The sequence below is a fragment of the Jaculus jaculus genome, chromosome 11 (assembly GCF_020740685.1).
Source record: "Jaculus jaculus isolate mJacJac1 chromosome 11, mJacJac1.mat.Y.cur, whole genome shotgun sequence".
Classification (NCBI taxonomy): Eukaryota; Metazoa; Chordata; class Mammalia; order Rodentia; family Dipodidae; genus Jaculus; species Jaculus jaculus.
This window is the reverse complement of record NC_059112.1, coordinates 25,334,560-25,353,972: the sequence shown is the minus strand read 5'-3', so window position 1 is coordinate 25,353,972 and position 19,413 is coordinate 25,334,560. Positions and strand designations below refer to the sequence as shown.

Genomic DNA, 19,413 nt, shown 5'->3' with positions numbered 1-19,413 from the left:
GGAAGCCAAAGCGGCCTTCTGCATCCCACGCTGATGGCAAGACGGGAGAGGAGAAAGGAGAATTTCCTTGATCACAGCAAAGACCAGCAGAGCAAGAATGCAGTGAGGGACTGGAGAAATGACTCAGTGGTTAAGGTGCTGCTGCGAAACCTAAGGACCCACGTAAGCAGACGGATAAGGTGGCCACGGAAATGGAGTCTCTTTGCAGCAGCTGCAGGCCATGGCGCACCTCTTCTCTCTCTCCCTCCCTTCCTCCCTCCCTATCTCAAATAAATAATTTAAAAAAAAAAAACAACTTAAAAAGAAAGTATTCAGTGTGAGAAACTCCGCAACTGAGGCCCAGTTCTTTGTTAGTTTATAGCAGAGATTGTCTCCTATGACTGCCGATAATATCTTCACATTGTCTGTGTGGTATTTCCACAGTATGGTCTTTACTGTCCAGGTTTTTTCTGTTCAGGGTTACTTAGGTATTTTCTAGGTTGGAGGTTTTAGCAAGAACTCTGCTTTTTTGTTCTTGTTGTTTTGTGGGTTTTTTGAGATAAGATCTCACTCTAGCCCAGGATGACCTGGAATTCACTATGTAGTCTCAGGGTGGCCTTGAACTCACTGTGATCCTCCCACCTCTGCCTCCGAGTGCTGGGATTAAAGGCTTACACCACCACGCCCAGCTAACTCTGTTTTTTTTTTTTTTGGGGGGGGGGCGGGTTTTGAGGTAGGGTCTCACTCTGGTCCAGGCTGACCTGGAATTCACTATGTAGTCTCAGGGTGCCCTCGAACTCATGGCGATCCTCCTACCTCTGCCTCCCACGTGCGAGGACTGAAGGCATGTGCCACCATGCCGGGCTCTCTGCTCTTTTTTTGAGGCCTCACAAAACTCATCTTGACAGGTCCATCCATGGAAACATAATCTCTCTAGTGTGCACTTAAAAACTCAGTACCGGGCTGGAGAGATGGCTTAGCGGTTAAGCGCTTGCCTGTGAAGCCTAAGGACCCCGGTTCGAGGCTCAGTTCCCCAGGTCCCACGTTAGCCAGATGCACAAGGGGGCGCACGCGTCTGGAGTTCATTTGCAGAGGCTGGAAGCCCTGGCGCGCCCATTCTCTCTCTCTCCCTCTCTCTGTCCTTCTCTCTGTGTCTGTCGCTCTCAAATAAATAAATAAATAAATAAATAATTTAAAAAAAATAAAAAAAAAAACTCAGTATCACCTACTTCTTTGGACAATAGAACACTCAGGAGCTGCAGATTGTTACTAAAAAATTTTCAGTGCCAGGGATGTAATACCTTCCAGTGAGTTGTTGGCCAGGGAGATCCTGATGTCCCCAAAACATTAAGGCCATTGCCGAGGCCCTTGGTTTCCCACCAGGAATAGATGGTAAGACCCTATTGCTGAAGACTCCACATGCTTGGGCTGCAAGGTCATTGAAAAATCCTGCTGGAGCTGAGCTGAAAACCTCCTCCATATAGACCATAACAGAAAGCTAGAAAAAGCCATGCTGCATGCAGTTCAGTGGGAGAGAGTGAAATCACCAGTGAAGATACTCAACAGTGGACACTGCAAGCCTTATATTTTGCCAGGCAGGCCAAATGAGCCTACAAGCACAATAGTGGCATGTCTGTTGTGGGGGGAACCAACTGCTATCTAATTGAACTGGAGGCCCGCTCCTTGCGAGGGAATACATCCCTGATACTGAAAACCTACAACAGGGGTAGCCATGAACCCTAAGGATTTAACATCTGCTGCTGTCTGGCTGAATACATATACTATGTTCAAACTGCCCAGTAAGCACTTCTCTTAATGTTCATACCCATAATTAATGCCACTCTCACTTTTGGTAGAGAACCTTCTCTTTTCAGATGGCAGTGACCTTGGGATGACTCAGAAGGCATCATGGTGCTGGAAAGAAGTGACAGGAGTGCTCAGTACCGCAATATCTCTATCACACCTTCCAAGGCTCAGGGTTTATAGCAGAAGAGGTGGCGGAAAGAATGTAAGAGCCAAAGGAAGAGTAGGACTCCTTACAATGTGCACCTCCAGACACAAAATGGCCTTGATATCCATGACCTCACAGTGCCTGACACTACCTACACAAGACCATCATAATAGGAAAAAGATCATAACATCAAAATAAAAGATAGACTGATTGAGATGGGGTGGGGATATGATGGAGAGTGGAGTTTAAAAGGGAAAGTGGGGGAAGGGAGGGAATTACCATGGGATATTATTTACAATCATGGAAGTTGTTAATAAAAAACTTATTTGGAAAAAAAAACAAAAAACTCAATTTCAACTAGAGCAAGACCCTACCTCAAAAAACCAAAAATAATAAAATAAACTCGGTTTCTACCCATTAGTCAGGTCCAAAGCAACTTCCTTTCAGTTGTTGGGGTATTGGTTATGGAAGCACCCTACTCTTGGCTCCAATTTTATTTAGACTGTTGTAGCAAAATACCATACATTGGGTAGCTTATAAAAACAGAAATTTGGGTTGGAGAGATGGCTTAGCAGTTAAGATGCTTGCCTGCAAAGCCAAAGGACCCCGACCATGTAAAGGCAGATGCACAAGTGGCACAAGCACCTGGGGTTCATCTGCAAAGGCTGGAGGCCCTGCGCCCTCATAGTCTAAGTAATTTAAAAACCAAACAAAAAAACAGAAATTAAAGGTGGCGCACACCTTTAATCCCAGCACTCAGGAGGCAGAGGTAGGAGGATCGCCTTGACTTCAAGGCCACCCTGAGATTAAATAGTGAATTCCAGGTCAGCCTGAGCTGGAGAGAAACCCTACCTTGAAAAACCGAAAAAAGGGCCAGGTGTGGTGGCACACGCCTTTAATCCCAGCACTCAGGAGGCAGAGGTAAGAGGATCACTGTGAGTCTGAGGCCAGCCTGAGACTACATAGTGAATTTCAGGTCAGCCTGGGCTATTAAACAAAAAACAGGCTAGAGAGATGGCTTAGCGGTTAAGGCACTTGCCTGAGAAACCTGAAGACTCATGTTCAACTCTCCAGGTCCCAGGAAGCCAGACACAGAGTGACACAAGCATGCAAGTGCAAGGGTGCACATAAGGATAAGGGGGTACACGCATGTGGAGTTCGATTGCAGTGGCTGGATGCCCTGGCACACCAATTCTCAAAAGAAAAATTCTTTTCACACTTCTGGAAGCTAGAAAGACTAAAATTCAGACAATGGCCAACTAAGTGTCAGTTGACTGCCTACTCTCTGGTTCACAGTTGGTGCCTTATAGCAGCTGTGTCCTCGAAAGTAAAATGGGAGGAGATAAGCCAGATGTGATGGCACACACCTTTAATTCCAGGCAAAAGTAGGAGGATCACTCTTCCGAGGATCGCCCTTGAGTTCAAGGCCACCCTGAGACTACATAGTGAATTCCAGGTCAGCCTGGACCATAGAGTGAAACCCTACCTCAAAAAAACAGAAAAAAAAAAAAAAAAGAGGAGGTAAATCAGCTCTCTGTGGACTCCAGTTTCTTATGGAGGGCTTTTTTTTTTTTTTTTTTTTGAGGGGACAGGGTCTCATGTTGCCCAAGCTGGCCATCAACTCACTATACTCACTATGTAACTAAGAGTAATGTTAACTGCTGATTTTCCTGCCTTCCCATCCCAGGAATTACAAGTGTGCAGCTGTGCACAGCTGCAGGCCTCTGTTACAGGGCAACTAGTCTCATTCCCCAGAGGCTCTGACACTGTGCTAGCACAGGTGAAGGTTTCAAAGACGCTCTTTAAAGGGACACGAACATTAAGGACAGCACTGTGTTTTAGACACTGCCTTTTCTTTTCCTAAGTGACTTCTTATCCATACCTGTAAATATACATGGGCTCCAAAAGCTCTATTTCTGGGATTTATTTATATCGTGAATGCATTCTGCATTTATAACTTGATTTGAAGCACTTAGGTGTGAAATTCTGGAATACTCTACACTTGTAGTACTGGCCAGTAAGTGCAAACAAGCATAAACCAACTTCATTCTGTACTTTTGCAAAGCTGAAACATCTGTGTTTTGACCTCAATTTAAAAAAAGAAAAAAGAGAAATGAAAACTCAGTATGAAAATGAGCAATAAGAGGGAAACTTTCTCCAAAATACAAAAACCACAGTTTAAAACTGCTATCAGAGAGTTGGGTGTGGTGGCGCACACCTTTAATTCCAGCACTCAGGAGGCAGAGGTAGGAGGATTATTGTGAGTTCAAGGCCACCCTGAGACTACATACTGAATTCCAGGACAGTCCAGGCTAGAGTGAGACCCTCCAACAACAACAACAAAAAGGGGCTCAGAGATGGCTTGGCAGTTAAGCACTTGCCTGCAAAGCCAATGGACACAGGTTAGATTCTGCAGGACCCACGTAAGCCAGATGCACAAGGGGGTGCATGCATCCAAGGTTCTTTCACAGAGGCCAAAGGCCCTGGTGCACCCGTTCTCTCTCTTCCTCTCAAATACATAAATAAAAATGATAATTATAATAAACAAAAAAAATCACTTCATTTGGGCTGGAGAGATGGCTTAGCAGTTAAGCGCTTGCCTGAGAAGCCTAAGGACCCCGGTTCGAGGCTCAGTTCCCCAGGTCCCACGTTAGCCAGATGCACAAGGGGTCGCACGCATCTGGAGTTCGTTTGCAGAGGCTGGAAGCCCTGGCGCGCCCATTCTCTCTCTCTCCCTCTATCTGTCTTTCTCTCTGTGTCTGTCGCTCTCAAATAAATAAATAAATAAATTTTTAAAAATCACTTCATTTAATCATTAAAAATGTGGCTTGTAAACCGGGTATGGTGGCGCATGCCTTTAATCCCAGCACTTGGGAGGCAGAGGTAAGAGAATTGCTGTGAGTTCAAGGCCACCCTGAGACTGCATAGTGAGTTCCAGGTCAGCCTGGACTAGAGTGAAACCCTACCTCAAAAAACAAAAATCAAAAAAAAAAAAAAAAAACAACTTTTGAATAAACTATTTTGTAGTTTTGGTTATGGGCATGACTATAATTTTCACTATAATGTGATAACCTGTGGGTTTAGTTAACTCAGACTCCAAGGAATCACAGCAATCAGTCTTTACTATATAACAAGCCTTTTTAAAAAAAATTTCTTAACCGGGCATGGTGGTGCATGCCTTTAATCCTAGCACTCCCCAGCACTCGGGAGGTAGAGGTAGGAGGAGTGCCATGAGTTCAAGGCCACCCTGAGACTCCATAGTGAATTCCAGGTCAGCCTGGGCTAGAGTGAGACCCTACCTCGAAAAAAAAAAAAATTTCATAGGGGTAGAGATATGGCTTAGCCGTTAAGGTGCTTGCCTGCAAAGCCAAAGGACCCAGGTTCAATTCCCAAGGACCCATGTAAGCCAGATGCACAAGGTACTGTAGGTGTCTGGAGTTCCTTTGCAGTGGCTGGAGGGCCTGGTGTGTCCATTCTCTCCCTCCCTATACATCCCCCTTCCTCAGATAAATGAATAAAAATAAAATATTTAAAAAAAATAATAAAAAATAATATAAATAAATAAATAAATAAAAATAAAAATAAAAAAATATATTAACAAAATATTGTATAGCACATAGCTAAGTAAAGGTCATGTTTCTGAGGGACAAGAGTTGTAGCTCAGTGGTAGAGTGCTTGTGGGGCCAGGGTGCAACACTCACAACTGGTGAGGGAGGAAGGGCAGGTATGTAGGCATTACAGCTCATAACCACCACATAGGAAATTTCCTTGAGGTGCTCGGTATCAAACTTAAGGCCTCATACACGGGAGACAAGCCTCCGCCACTGAGTGACATCCCCAGCACCATACATAAATTAAAAAAAAAAAAAAAAAAGAGGAGGGGGAAGATGGCTCAGTGATGAAAGGTACTCTTACAAAACCTGACAGCCAGCTTCAATTCGCCATTACTCACATAAAACCAAACACACAAAATGGTGCATTCATCTGGAGTTTGTTTGCAATAGCCCCGCCCCCACTATCAAATAAATAAAAATATTTTTAAAAGAAAAAAAAAGGGGGAGCTGGCCATGGTAGCACATGCCTATAATCTCAACACCTGGGAGGTAGAGATAGAAGGCTCAGTAGGAGTTCAAGGCCAATATGAGATATATGAGACTATCTCAAAAAGAAATAAATAAAATAATGGACTGGTGAGATGACTCAGAAGTTAAAAGCACTTGCTTGTAAAGCCTGACAGCCTAGGGTTCAATTCCCCAGTACCCACATAAAGCCAGATGCACAAGGTGGTGCGTGTGTGCATCTGGAGTTCATTTCCAGTGGCAGGAGGCCCTGGCCTGCTCACTTAAACTAACTCTCTTTCTCTGCTTATAAATAAATAAATATTCACATCAGCCTGGGCCAGAGTGAGACCTTACCTCAAAAAAATAAATTAGCCCAAAGTGAGGTCAGGGGAAGAGATTAAGTAAAGGAAAGGTGGAAGAAGGGCTAATCAAAATCTAAGAGGATATAAATAAATCATATGAAATCCTACTTTTTGGACAATAGAGCACTCAGGAGCCATAGATTTTGCTAGAAAATTTCAGTGCCAGGGATGGGATACCTTCCAGTGAATTGTTGGCCAGGGAGGTCCCTAATACCCCCAAAACATTATGGGCCATTGCCAAGTCCCTTGGTTTCCCACCAGAAATAGATGGTAAGACCCTACTGCTGAAGACTCCACATACTTGGGCTGCAAGGCCACTGAGAAATCCTGCTGGAACTGAGCTGATAACCTCCTCCATGTAGACCAGCTGACAGAAAGCTGGAAGAAGCCATTCTGAATGCAGTTCAATGGGAGAGAGAAATCACCAGTGAAGATACTCAGCAGTGGACAATGCAACCCTTATATTTGGCCAGCCAGTGGGTACAATAGTGGCACGTCTATCATGGTGGAAACCAACTGCCCTCCAATTGTACTGGAGGCCCGCTCCATGGGAGGGAATACATCCCTGATACTGAAAACAAAACAGGGGTAGTCATGAGCCCTAGGGGTGTAACTCCTGCTGCTGTTTGGATAAATGTATATACTATGCTTATCAAACCACCTCATAAGCACTTCTCTTAATGTTCATACCCTTATATTAATGCTACTCTCACTTTTGATAGAGAATCTTCTCTTTTCAGATGGCATGTCCTTGGGGTCACTTAGATGGCAGCATGGTGCTGGAAAGAGGTGACTGGAGTGCTCAGTACTGTAGTATCTCTATCACACCTTCCAAGGCTTAGGGTCTATTGCAGAAGAGGTGGTGGAAAGAATGTAAGAGCCAAAGGAAGGGTAGGACTCCTTACAATGTGCTTCCCCCAGACACAAAATGGCCTGGATATCCATGACCTCACGGTGCCTGACACTACCTACACAAGACCATCAAAATAGGAAAAAGATCATGACATCAAAATAAAAGAGAGACTGATTGAGATGGGAAGGAGATATGATGGAGAATGGAGTTTCAAAGTGGAAAGTGGGAGGAGGGAGGGTAGTACCATGGGATATTTTTATAATCATATTAATATAATTTTTATAATGGAAGTTGTTAATGAAAATTTGAAAAACAAAATAAATTAGAAGAAAAAAGACTGGCATATACAAGTACAAAGATGACTTCTAAGTAGATTATAGGTTCATTGTTGACATTATATATGTTGATGACCACTTTACCACCACACAGGTGCAGTGATAGGAGAAACACAAGGTTATTAATAAAGTTCAAGACAGGTTAGGCTAGAGCGCTAATAGGGCACCTAACCCTCCGCTGAAAGCTCCTGTCTGGGTTGAAGTCTCCCCAGACATCAATGCAGAAATCTAGTTTTTTTTAACTCATTTGGAAAGGGGTTTTGCCTTGAGAAATCTCTGCAGTTTATAATCCTAAAACAGTTCCAATACTAAAACATCCAAATATGGCAGAAAATGTAAGAACTCAAAGGACTTACAGGTAAAAGTTAACTAGATGGCTTTTTATTTTCTCAAGGTAGGGTGTCACTCTAGCCCAGACTGACCTGGAATTCACTCTGTAGTCTCAGGTGGCTTCGAACTCATAGAAATCATCCCACCTCTGCCTCCTGAGTGCTGGGATTAAAGGTGTGCACCACCACGCCCGGTTAGATGGCGTTTTGATGAGAGGAATAAGGTTACACATGGAAGAAAACACTCCTCCACACATCTAAGACTGGTAGATTTGCAGCAGGAAGTACAGCAAGGGGAGGGAGATCAGAACCTTGGGTTTCTGCCACTTACCATGTCTCAGTGTCTTGGTTTATGAAGTGGGGGTAGAAATACCTACATCTAGGTTTCTCGGCAGCTAAATGAAAAAATGTGACAACAATTTTTGGCATAGTATCTAACACATAGTGTTCCCAAAAGTGGTAGTAGCTGTTATGACACACCCATTCTCTCTCTTCCTCCTCCTCCTCTTGTTTCTCTCTCTCTCAAAAGAATAAATAAATAAATAAAATATATATTGAAAGTAAAAAAACAAAGACCGGCTGGGTATGATGGGGCAGGCCTATATTCCTAGCACCTAGTACCTTGATGGCAGCTGGAGGATTAGGGTTCAAGCCCAACTCCAGGCTAGATGCGGCTACAACAAAAAGGCCCAGGAATATAATTTAGTAGTACAGTGCTAGTTTAGCATATACAAGGGCTGGGCTCAATCCAAAGAATCTCAAAACAAAAAAAAAAACTGGAAAAAAAAAGAAAAAGAAAGGCAGATTCTGGGGACTCATTTCTCCAGAGTTCAATTCCATGAGTTTAAAGTAGACATTTTTTTGTTTTGTTTTGTTTTTGCTGTTGTTGGTTTTTGGGGGTTTTTTTTGTTTGTTTGTTTGTTTGTTTGAGGTTTCACTTTAGTCCAAGCTGACCTGGAATTCACTATGTAGTCTCAGACTGGCCTGGAACTCAAGGCTCCCAAGGGCTGGGATTAATGGCATGTGCCACCACACCCAGCTTTTTTTTGTTTTTTTTTTTGAGGTAGGGTTTCACACTAGTGCAGGCCTGACCTGGAACTCACTTTGCCACCACACCCAGCTTTTTTTGTTTTTTTTTTTTTGAGGTAGGGTTTCACACTAGTGCAGGCCTGACCTGGAACTCACTTTGCCACCACACCCAGCTTTTTTCTTTCTTTTTTTGAGGTAGAGTTTCACACTAGCACAGGCCTGACCTGAAACTCACTCTATAGCCTAGGCAGGCCTCAGTCTCAGAGATCCTCCTACCTAAACATCCAGACATTAGCCACTACGCCTGACCTGAAAATTAGATTCTTCCAGAGAAAGAGCTAGCCTAAGTGGAATAGACATGTTCCCAAATTCACGCATTCAACCATTTTCTTTTCTTTTTTTTTTGGGGGGGGGGGTTGGTGGTTTCGAGATAGGGTCTCACTCTAGCTCAGGCTGACCTGGAACTCACTCTGTAGTCTCAGGGTGGCCTCAAACTCACTGTGATCCTCCTACCTCTGCCTCCCAAGTGCTGGGATTAAAGGCATGCACCACCACACCCGGCTCACATTCAACCATTTTCTTTCTTTCTTTTTTTTTTTTTTTTTTTTTTTGGTGGTGCATGCCTTTAATCCCAGCACTCAAGAGGCAGGGGTAGGAGGATTGCTACTGAATTTTCTTTTTTTGTTGGAGAATATTTTTAAACAAGAGACTTACAGAATGTAGTAAATGATGGGGAGGAAAGAATAGAGAAATGGAGTGCTATCTCTGAAAAGGCAACTGAACAGCCACCTGAACAAGATGGACTTGGTCAAAACGGAATCTCACATCCTGGAGCAAAGGCCCTAAGCAAGCTCGGGCAAATTCCAGGCACAATACAAAAGAAGGTGGAACACAGGAAGACACTGGTGTGGCCAGATTCCAGCCCGGAAGTATGCACATGGATACAAAGGGACACAAAGTGAGATGAGAAGGCAATGACAAGTGCCTGACAAGCCTTGATAAGGAGTTTGGTTTTTACTCTGAATGGAAAACTTTCAATAAGAGGGGGATGACAGAATTCTGGTTTATATTTCTTTTTCTTTTAAAATGGGCACACCAGGGCCTCTAGCTACAACAACAAACTCCAGATGTGTACGCCCCCTGTGCTTAAGTGGGTCCTGGAGAATTGAAACTGGGTCTTTTTGGCTTTGCAGGTAAGCGCCTTAAATAATAAGCCATTTTTCCAGCCCAATTCTGGTTTATATTTTAAAGGATCTCGGGCAGTGGCAAGGGGAATGAATGCACCAAAAAAAGCCAAAGGGGGCTCAGTGGTTAAAGGAGCTTGCTTCCAAAGACTTCCAACCTGGGTTCAATTCCCAGTACCCACATAAAGCCAGATGCGCAAAGTGGTGTATGCATCTGGAGTTCCTTTACAGAAGCAGGAGGCCCTGGTGTGCCCACATTCATGTTCTTTCTTTCTCTCTCTCATAAATAAATATACAAGCCAGCCAGCCAAACTGGGAGGCGGGCAGGATGCTGTAACTGTCCACAGGAAAGATGATGATAACCAAGTAAAGGCCATGGCAGCAGGGATGGGAAGAGAAAGCATACTGAATACTATAATTTAAAGCAAATCAAAGGGGGTAAAAACTCACATTAAAAGTACCATAGCCAGCAGCACTTGAGAGGCAGAGGTAGGAGGACTGCCAAGAGTTCGACGCTGCCCTAAGAATACATAGTGAATTCCAGGTTAGCCTGAGCTAGAGTGAGACCCTACAGCGAAAAAGGAAAAAAAAAAAAAAAAAAAGTACCAAAGCCAGGCCTGGTAGTACATGCCTTTAATCCCAGCACTCAGGAGGCAAAGGTAGGATCACTGTGAGTTCAAGACCAGTGAATTGCAAGTACCAAGCATCTGGGACTAATGACTCAAGAGATAAAGAATGAGAAAGAGATTACAGGTTTAGTTAAGTTTGGAGAAATCAATGCCAAAATGATGAGTGTTAGCAGATGCAGGGTACTTCTCAGTACTTATGCTTCCATCTGGGCTAAAGAGGACATTTCTTTCCACCACAGGCTCTTCTGCTGACAGTGGTTTAAAAAAAACTGGACTGGGGGGCTAGTGAGATGGCTCAGTAGTTAAGTCACTTGCCTGTAAAGCCTGAGGGTTCAATCTCCAGTACCCATGTAAGGCCAGATATACAAAGTGGCACATGTGTCCGGAGTTCGGATGCTAACAGCAAGAGGTACTGGCACACCCATTCTCTTTCTCTCTTTTTCTTTCTTCCTTTCTCTCTCTCATTACAAATAATCAAAAAAAAAATTGGACTGGGGGCTCGAGAAATGGCTCAGCAGTTAAAGGCACTTGTTTGCAAAGTCTGAGGGTTCAATTCCCCAGTACCCAATTAAAGCCAGATGCATAAAATGGCATGTTTCTGGAGTTTATTTACTGTGGCAGGAGGCCCTGGCATGCCCATTCTTTCTATCTGCCTCTCTCACTCTCCAATAACTGGACTAGATGCTATACATTGCCAGGGACAGGGTTTTGACTCTGAATCCTGTCGCTCTGGCCTGGTGTTAAGTAAAACCTTGGACCCAAATATAACTGTCTATCTCCAGTCCTCCATGGCGAACTTGAACCTGACACCTACAACCCAATGTTAATGAAGCACAGAAAGTGTGAAGTGTTAAGTAAAAGCCTCCAAGGCCTTACAAGCTGGGATCCTCAACAGCTGATGATTATTTGGAGTCAGAGGCCAGCCTAAGACTACATAGTGAATTGCAGATAAGCCTGGGCTAGAGGGGGACCCTACCTCGGAATTAAAAAAAGTCAACTTATTTCACTACATTAGCGGGATTCCAACTCTGAAAGAAGGAAAGAAAAACTCAATGGCACACACAGGAGGAAAAGATTTGCTAAAAAGCCCATGTTCCAGAATATATCCTTTAAGGAAAGTGGTCTAAAGTCCCAAGAAACCTTCCTGGGTGTTATAGAAAACAATATATATATAATTCCTTTTGCTGCTGACCACAGAGACACTTCAATTAGTGAGCTCTTAGAAATGGAAAATGGTTAGAAACCACATTGGGAGCTTGGGTTGGGTTTTCTGAGCTCCTGAGCGCAGAGGGCAGCCAGCTGAGCAAACCACACGCACTAAAGGAATGTGCGTGAGCAGCTGCTACTGCAACCTCACCACGGCAGGGGACTGCCAGGATGCCTCCTAAGGGTCTCCAGGCTGAAAGACTTGGGCGGCCTTGGGCTTTACAACTCCTGCGAATAGCTGACAGCAGCTTCGGACGACACAAAAACAGTTAGCTCTCTAGTACAGACGGAGTACTGACTTGCATCAAGCCTGTCCGATGATTCCAGATGTCTAAACTAAGGCGTTCCATGATCAAGGCCACATCCTTGGTTTGGCCAACTGGAGAGACTAAAAACGCCTTGCAGCTCAAATACATATCGTATCTTGGCTTTAATCCTAACATCTTCTAACGGCCACTTTGGAAAACTTTAAAACAGCAACACCGGACACTGGGCTACTGCCAGGGGACCGCAACAGTCGCGGTTCCGAATACAGGGCGCCGCTGCTACCTTCACCTTCCTCGTTGTCAGCGCTGGTTCCACTTACTGAACGCACAGAAAAGGGGCGCGGGGGGGAAATCCTTTCCATTCTCGGCACAAGGAGGGGGGGGGGAGGGCTCAAAAACCTCTGGCTTTCAGGATGACAGCTTTCCTGGATCATCCATCACAACAAAGGGACACGTCCTAGTGACTTCATCCTACCCAGAAGAGACCGGGTCGACGAAATCGTACGGGCTTCGGGCTGGCCGGCCCTTCCAGCTACGATTGCCTGTCTGTGGGTCTGTCTCTGGACTTCACTACCTGGGTCCTAAATGGAAAAAGCTCCCCGGGGCGACGGTTCACTCTCCTCCCCTCCCCCGCAGAGAAAGCCGAGCCGCCGCAGGCTCCCGAGCCCCGGCTGCGCCCGGGGACCACGCACGGGGAGCGGCCGCGGGCTGCCCGGTGCCCCGGAACCCGAGGAACCGCACGACACACCCGGGCGGGGGACCGACGCGGTGGGACACGGTTGTGGGGGGGGTGGGGGGAAGACACTCACCCGCCCAGACAACAACCGGCGGGGCGGGGAGGGTGAGAGCCGGGGAAGAACGGCGTCTCGGCAGAAAGACCACGGAACGCCGCCGTCGCCGCTGCTGCTCTGGGCCGCCGGCTTCCTCCCCCGCTCTGTTTTGGATCCGAAGGACCACGTCACTGTCCGCCACGAGACCCGGATCTGCCGGCTCCCGCGGGGCGGCGCAACAGATTACAGCGCCTCCAGCGCACCCGGCTACTGCGCGTGCGCGCGCCCGCGCCGGTTTACGCAGCGACCGTGGGGGGGGCGGGGCGTGACGTCATGCGGCGCGTGGGGCGTGGGGGGGTGAGGGGCGCGCTGCGCGCGGGGAGGAGGTAGTTCCGGCGGGGAGGAGTGAGTGGAGCCTCCGCCGACCGTCTGTTGAGTAAAAGCCGCATCACCTTGCGTGGTCCCTGGTTGTCGGCTGCGGCTCACGTGTGTATATCTTTTGGGCCAACCGAGGAGTTCTCCTTGCCCATAGGCGCGGCTTAGTGGATTGGGCGCTTGCTGGCAAGGCCAAAGAACCCAGGTTCGATTACCCAGGACCCATATAACTGCTAAGCCATTGCTTCAGCCCCATTAAAATGTTTTTTTTTTTTCTCCTAATATTTTTATTTATTTATTTGACAGAGAAAGAAGGAGAGGGAGAGGAAGGTCATAGATCTTAATAGGACCAGTGCCTGGCACAGCACTATCACTGTAATCCCAGTACTTTTGAGTCTTAGCTAGGATTGCTTGAGGCCAACTTGGGCAAGATAGACAGGCTTGTTTCAAGGGAAAAAAAAAAAGGATTGGTGGCGGCCCGGGGAGCTGGAGAGATGGCTTAGCAGTTAAGGTGCTTGCCTGCAAAGCCAAAGGACCCTGGCTTGATTCCCCAGGACTCATGTAAGGCAGATGCACAAGGTAGTGCTTGTACCTGGAATTCCTTTACAGTGGCTTCAGGCCCTGGCGCCCGTTCTCCCTGTCTTTCTCTCGCTCTCTCTCTCAAATGAATAAATAAATACATAATTCTTTTTTTTCTGAGGTAGGGTCTCACTGTGTCTCAGGCTGCCCTGGAATTCACTATGTAGTCTCAGGGTGGCCTCGAACTCATGGCGATCCTCCTATCTGTATCCCCCCCTCACAGGGCTTGGATTAAAGGCGTGTGCCACCACGCCCGACCATAAGTAATTTTTTAAAAATGTTATAGAAAAAGAAGAAAGGATGGGGGAAGGAATGATAAAGTAAAAATAATCCCCAGAAATTTTACAGAGAGGACTTTTGGCCTATCCTTCAGGAAAGATGAAAGTTAGCTCTAAGAAGACATTTTTGTCTGGGCATGGTAGAGCATGCCTTTAATCCCAGCAGTCCAGAAGCACATGTAGGAGGACCACTGTGAGTTGGAGGCCACCCTGAGACTCCATAGTGAATCCCAGGTCGGCTTGAACTAGAGTGAGAGCCTACCTCAGGAAAAAAAAAAAAAAAAACTCTTAGGCTGGAGAGATGCCTTAGTGGTCAAGGCATTTGCCTGCAAAGCTTAAGGTTAGAGTCCCCTGTACCCATGTAAGCCAAATGCATATGGTGGTACATGCGCCTGGAGTTTGATTGCAGTGCTAGAGGCCCTGGCATGCCCATTCTCTATCTGCCTCTTTCACAAATAAAATAATAGAATTTATTTATTTATTTATTTTTGGCTTTTGAGGTAGGGTCTCACTCTAGCCCAGGCTGGCCTGAAATTCACTCTGTAGTCTCAGGGTGGCCTCAAACTCACAGCGATCCTCCTATCTCTGCCTCCGGAGTGCTAGGATTAAAGACGTGTGCCACCATGCCCAGCCAGAAATATTTTTTAAAAAGAGTTTTAGGCTGGAGAGATGGCTTAGTGGTTAAGGCACTTGTCTGCAAAGCCTAAGGGCCCATGTCCTCCTCCCCAGATCCCAAACACATGCACACAAGATGACGCACCTGTCAAATCTGATTGTGGTGGCTGGAGACCCTGGCGGGACAATTGTCCTCTCATTAGGAAAAAAAAAAAAATACAAAAAGGCTGGAGACATGAGAGATGGCTTAGTGGTTGGCCCCCTCCCCCCAGACTACATAATAATTTCCAGGTCAACCTGGGATAGAGCAAGACCCTACCTTGAAAAACCAAAGGGGAGGGCTGGAGAGATGGCTTAGTGGTTAAACGCTTGCCTGTGAAGCCTAAGGACCCCGATTCAAGGCTCAGTGCCCCAGGTCCCACGTTAGCCAGATGCACAAGGGGGCGCATGCGTCTGGAGTTCGTTTGCAGAGGCTGGAAGCCCTGGCGCGTCCATTCTCTCTCTCTCCCTCTATCTGTCCTTCTCTCTGTGTCTGTCACTCTCAAATAAAAAAAAAAAATTTTAAAAAAAGAAAAAGAAAAACCAAAGGGGGGGGAAAAAAAAGAAAAGGAAAGGAAAGGAGAAAGGGAAGGAAAGGAAAGGAAAAACAGACAAAAAGAGGATTTGGGAAATGTTTGCTTGCAAAGCCTAACAGCCTGGGTTCAATTCTCAGTACTCAAATTCACAAAGTGGCACATGCATATGGAGTTTGGTTGCAGTGGCAAGAGGCACGGGTACACCCATAGTTTCTCTTTCTCTTCCTCTCAAATAAGTGAAAAAAAGAAAAAAATTCTTTTTCAACATAGGGTCTCACTCTAGCCCAGGCTGACCTGGACTTCACTCTGTAGTCTCAGGGTGATCTTGAACTCACAGCAATCCTTTGACCTCTGCCTCCCAAGTGCTGAGGGTGTGCGCCACCACACAAGGTTTGTTGGTTTGGGTTTTTGAGGTTGAGTCTCACTCTAGCCCAGGCTGACCTGGAATTCACTGTAGTCTCAGGGTGGCCTCGAACTCATGGAGATCCTCTGCCTCCCAAGTGCTGGGATTAAAGATGTGAGCCACCACGCCCCGCTTCTTTTTAAAGTTTTTTAATTTTTAATTTTTTTTTGAGATAGGGTCTCACCCTAGCCCAGGTTGACCTGGAACTTACTCTGTAGGCTCAGGCTGGTCTCAAACTAACAGCAGTCTCCTACCTCTGCCTCCTGAGTGCTGAGATTAAAGGCAGGAGTCACCATGCCTGGCCCCCCTTTTGGTGTTGTGAAGCACTAGCCCAGGCTTAACAGGAACTCATTCTCTAGCCCAGGGAGGCCTCAAATATGTGGAAATCTTTTACCCTCCTTTAGCCTCTGGAATGTTTGGATTAAAGGTGGGTACTCCCATGCCAGGCCTTAGTTTATGTTATTAACAATTGTATTTGGGCCGGGCGTTGTGACGCAGGCCTTTAATCCCAGCACCTGGGAGGCAGAGGTAGGAGGATCACTGTGAGTTTGAGGCCACCCTGGGACTCTATACTGAATCCTAGGTCAGCCTAGACTAGAGTGAAACCCTACTTCAAAAAACTCAAAAAAAAAAAAAAAAAACAATTGTATTTGAAATCCATATCAGGACCTTTGTACCAACTGAATACCTATCATTGTTTACTTTTGCAACATGATAAGAAAAGGGTGGATATTCTGTGGAATGGCCCAATAGAATTCCTGCAATTTTCTACTCTTTCCAACTTTTATTTATCTTTTAATTTTCTTTTCTCTCTCTTATATTTTTTTTCTTAGTTTTTCGAGGTAGGGTCTCACTCTAGCCCAGGCTGACCTGGAATTCACTATGTAGTCTCAGGGTGCCTCAAACTCACGGCGATCCTCCTACTTTGGCCTCCCAAGTGCTGGAATTAAAGGCTTGTGCCAACACGCCCAGCTTCTTTTCTCTCTTTCTTCTTTCTTTCCTTCCTTGCTTTTCTTTCTTTTTTTTTTTAACTTAGGCACTTTTTCTGGTGTTGCATTTGATATTGTGGATGAATCAAAATATCTGCAGATTTAGTCAAAGACATACCACATGGCTGGAGAGATGGCACAGTGGTTAAGGCATTTGCCTGCAAAGCCCCATGACCCAGGTTCAGTTTCTCAGTGTCCATGTAAAACCAGATGTACAAAGTGGTGCATGCATCTGGGTTTCATTTACAGTACCTGGGGGCTCTGGTGCACCCATTCATTCCCTCTCTCCTTGCAAATAAGTATAAAATAAAATATTAGGGCTAGAGAGATGGCTTAGAGGGTAAGGTGATTGCTGGCAAAGCCAAAGAACCCAGGTTTGATTCCACAGTACCCATGTAAGGCCAGATGCACAAGGTGGAACATGTCTCTGGAGTTCATCTGCAGTGGCTAGAGACCCTGGTGAATCTATTTGCCTCTTTCTTTCAAATAAACAAATACAAACAAATATTATTTAATTTAATTTTATTTTTTTTACTTGTTTTTTTGTTTTGTTTTGGATTTGTTTTTCGAGGTAGGGTCTCAATCTAGCTCAGGCTGACCAGGAATTCACTATGTAATCTCAGGGTGGCCTCAAACTCACAGCAATCCTCCTACCTCTGACTAACAAGTGCTGGGATTAAAGGTATGCGCTACCATGCCCAGATTTTTTAATTGTTTTGAAAGATTTATTTATTTATTTAAGACAGAGAGAGAGAGAGAGAGAGAGAGAGGGATAGAGAGACAGAAAGAGACAGAGAATGGATGCACCAGGACTTCCAGCCACTGCAAACGAACTCCAGGTGTATGCACCACCATATTCATCTGGCTTAGGTGGGACCTGGTGAATCGAACCTGGGTCCTTAGTCTTCACAGACATGCATCTTAACCGCTAAGCCATCTCTCCAGCACCAAATAAATATTTTTAAAATATATATATAAAGGTCAGGGAAAGAGAGTGAGTAAAGGAAAGGTGGAGAGAAGGCTAATCAAAATGTAAGAGGATATAAATAAATCATATGAAAACCAACTTTTTTGGACAATGGAACACCCAAAATTTTCAGTGCCAGGGATGGGATACATTCCAGTGAGTTGTTGGCCAGGGAGGTCCCTGATGCCCCCAAAACATTACAGGCCATTGCCGAGGCCCTTGGTTTCCCACCAGGAATAGATAGTAAGACCCTATTGCTGAATACTCCACATACTTGGGCTGCAAGTCCACTGAGAAATCCTGCTGGAACTGAGCTGAGAACCTCCTCCATGTAGACCAGCTGACAGAAACTAGAAGAAGCCATTCTGCATGCAGTTCAATGGAAGAAAGAGAAATCACCAGTAAAGATACTCAACAGTGGACTTATATTGTTTTGGGTTTTTTTTTTTTTTTTTTTTTTTTTGTTTTTTTTTTTTTTTTTTTTTTCGAGGTAGGGTCTCACTCTGGCTCAGGCTGACCTGGAATTCACTATGTAGTCTCAGGGTGGCCTTGAACACTCGGCGATCCTCCTACCTCTGCCTCCCGAGTGCTGGGATTAAAGGCGTGCGCCACCACGCCCGGCTGGGTTTTTTTTTTTTTAAGCCTTATATTTGGCCATCTAGGCCAAATGAGCCAACAGGTGCAATAGTGGCACATCTGTCATGATGGAAATCAGCTGCCCTCTAATTGGACTGGAGGCCAGCTTCATGGGAGGGAATACATCCCTGATACTGAAAACTTAAAACAGGGGTAGTCATGAGCCCTAGGGGTGTAACGTCTGCTGCTATCTGGCTGAATATATATACTATGCTTATCAAACTACCTAATAAGCACTTCTCTTAGTGTTCATACCCTTATATTAATGCTACTCTCATTTTTAGTAGAGAATCTTCTTTTCAGATGGCAGTGACCTTAGGATGACTCAGAAGTCATCATGGTGCTGGAAAGAAATGACAGGAATGCTCAGTACTATAAAATCTCTATCACACCTTCCTAGGCTCAGGGTTCATTGCAAAAAAGGTGGTAGAATATAAGAGCCAAAGGAAGGGTAGGACTCCTTATAACGTGCTCCCCCCAGATATAAAATGCCCCGGATATCCATGACCTCATAGTGCCTGACACTACCTATACAAGACCATCATAATAGGAGGAAAAGATGATGACATAAAAACAAAAGATAGACTGATTGAGAGGGGCAGGGGATATGATGGAGAATGGAGTTTCAAAGGGGAAAGTGGGAGGAGGGAGGGTATTACCATGGGATATTTTTTATAATTATGGAAGTTACTAATGAAAAAAATTTGAAAAGGTAAGTCAGGTGTGGTGGCACATGCCTTTAATCCCACACTTGGGAGGCAGAGGTAGGAGGATCACCGTGAGTTCCAGGCCACCCTGAGACTACATAGAGAATTCCAGGTCAGTCTGAGCTAAAGTGAGACCCTACCTCAAAAACTAAAAAAAAAAAAAAAAAAAAAATCTTTTTTTTTTGAAAGCCAGGCATGGTGGCACATACCTTTTAATCCCAGTACTGAGAAGGCAGAGGGAGGATCACCAGGAGTTTAAGGCCACCCTGAGACTACATAATGAATTCCAGGTTGACCTGGGCTAGAGTGAGACCCTACCTCAAAAAACCAAAAAA

At 45.3% G+C, this 19,413-nt stretch overlaps 1 protein-coding gene across 1 annotated transcript in view; it reads right to left on the bottom strand.

The window, feature by feature from the left end:
- Smim14 (small integral membrane protein 14) overlaps nt 1–13,184 on the bottom strand; it is a 63,819-nt gene extending 50,635 nt beyond the window's left edge. The window contains exon 1 of the mRNA XM_045130139.1: nt 12,994–13,184. The gene's annotated coding sequence lies outside the window, so the exon portion shown is untranslated. The remainder of the gene's footprint in view (nt 1–12,993) is intronic.
- Between the last annotated feature and the right edge of the window lie 6,229 nt (nt 13,185–19,413).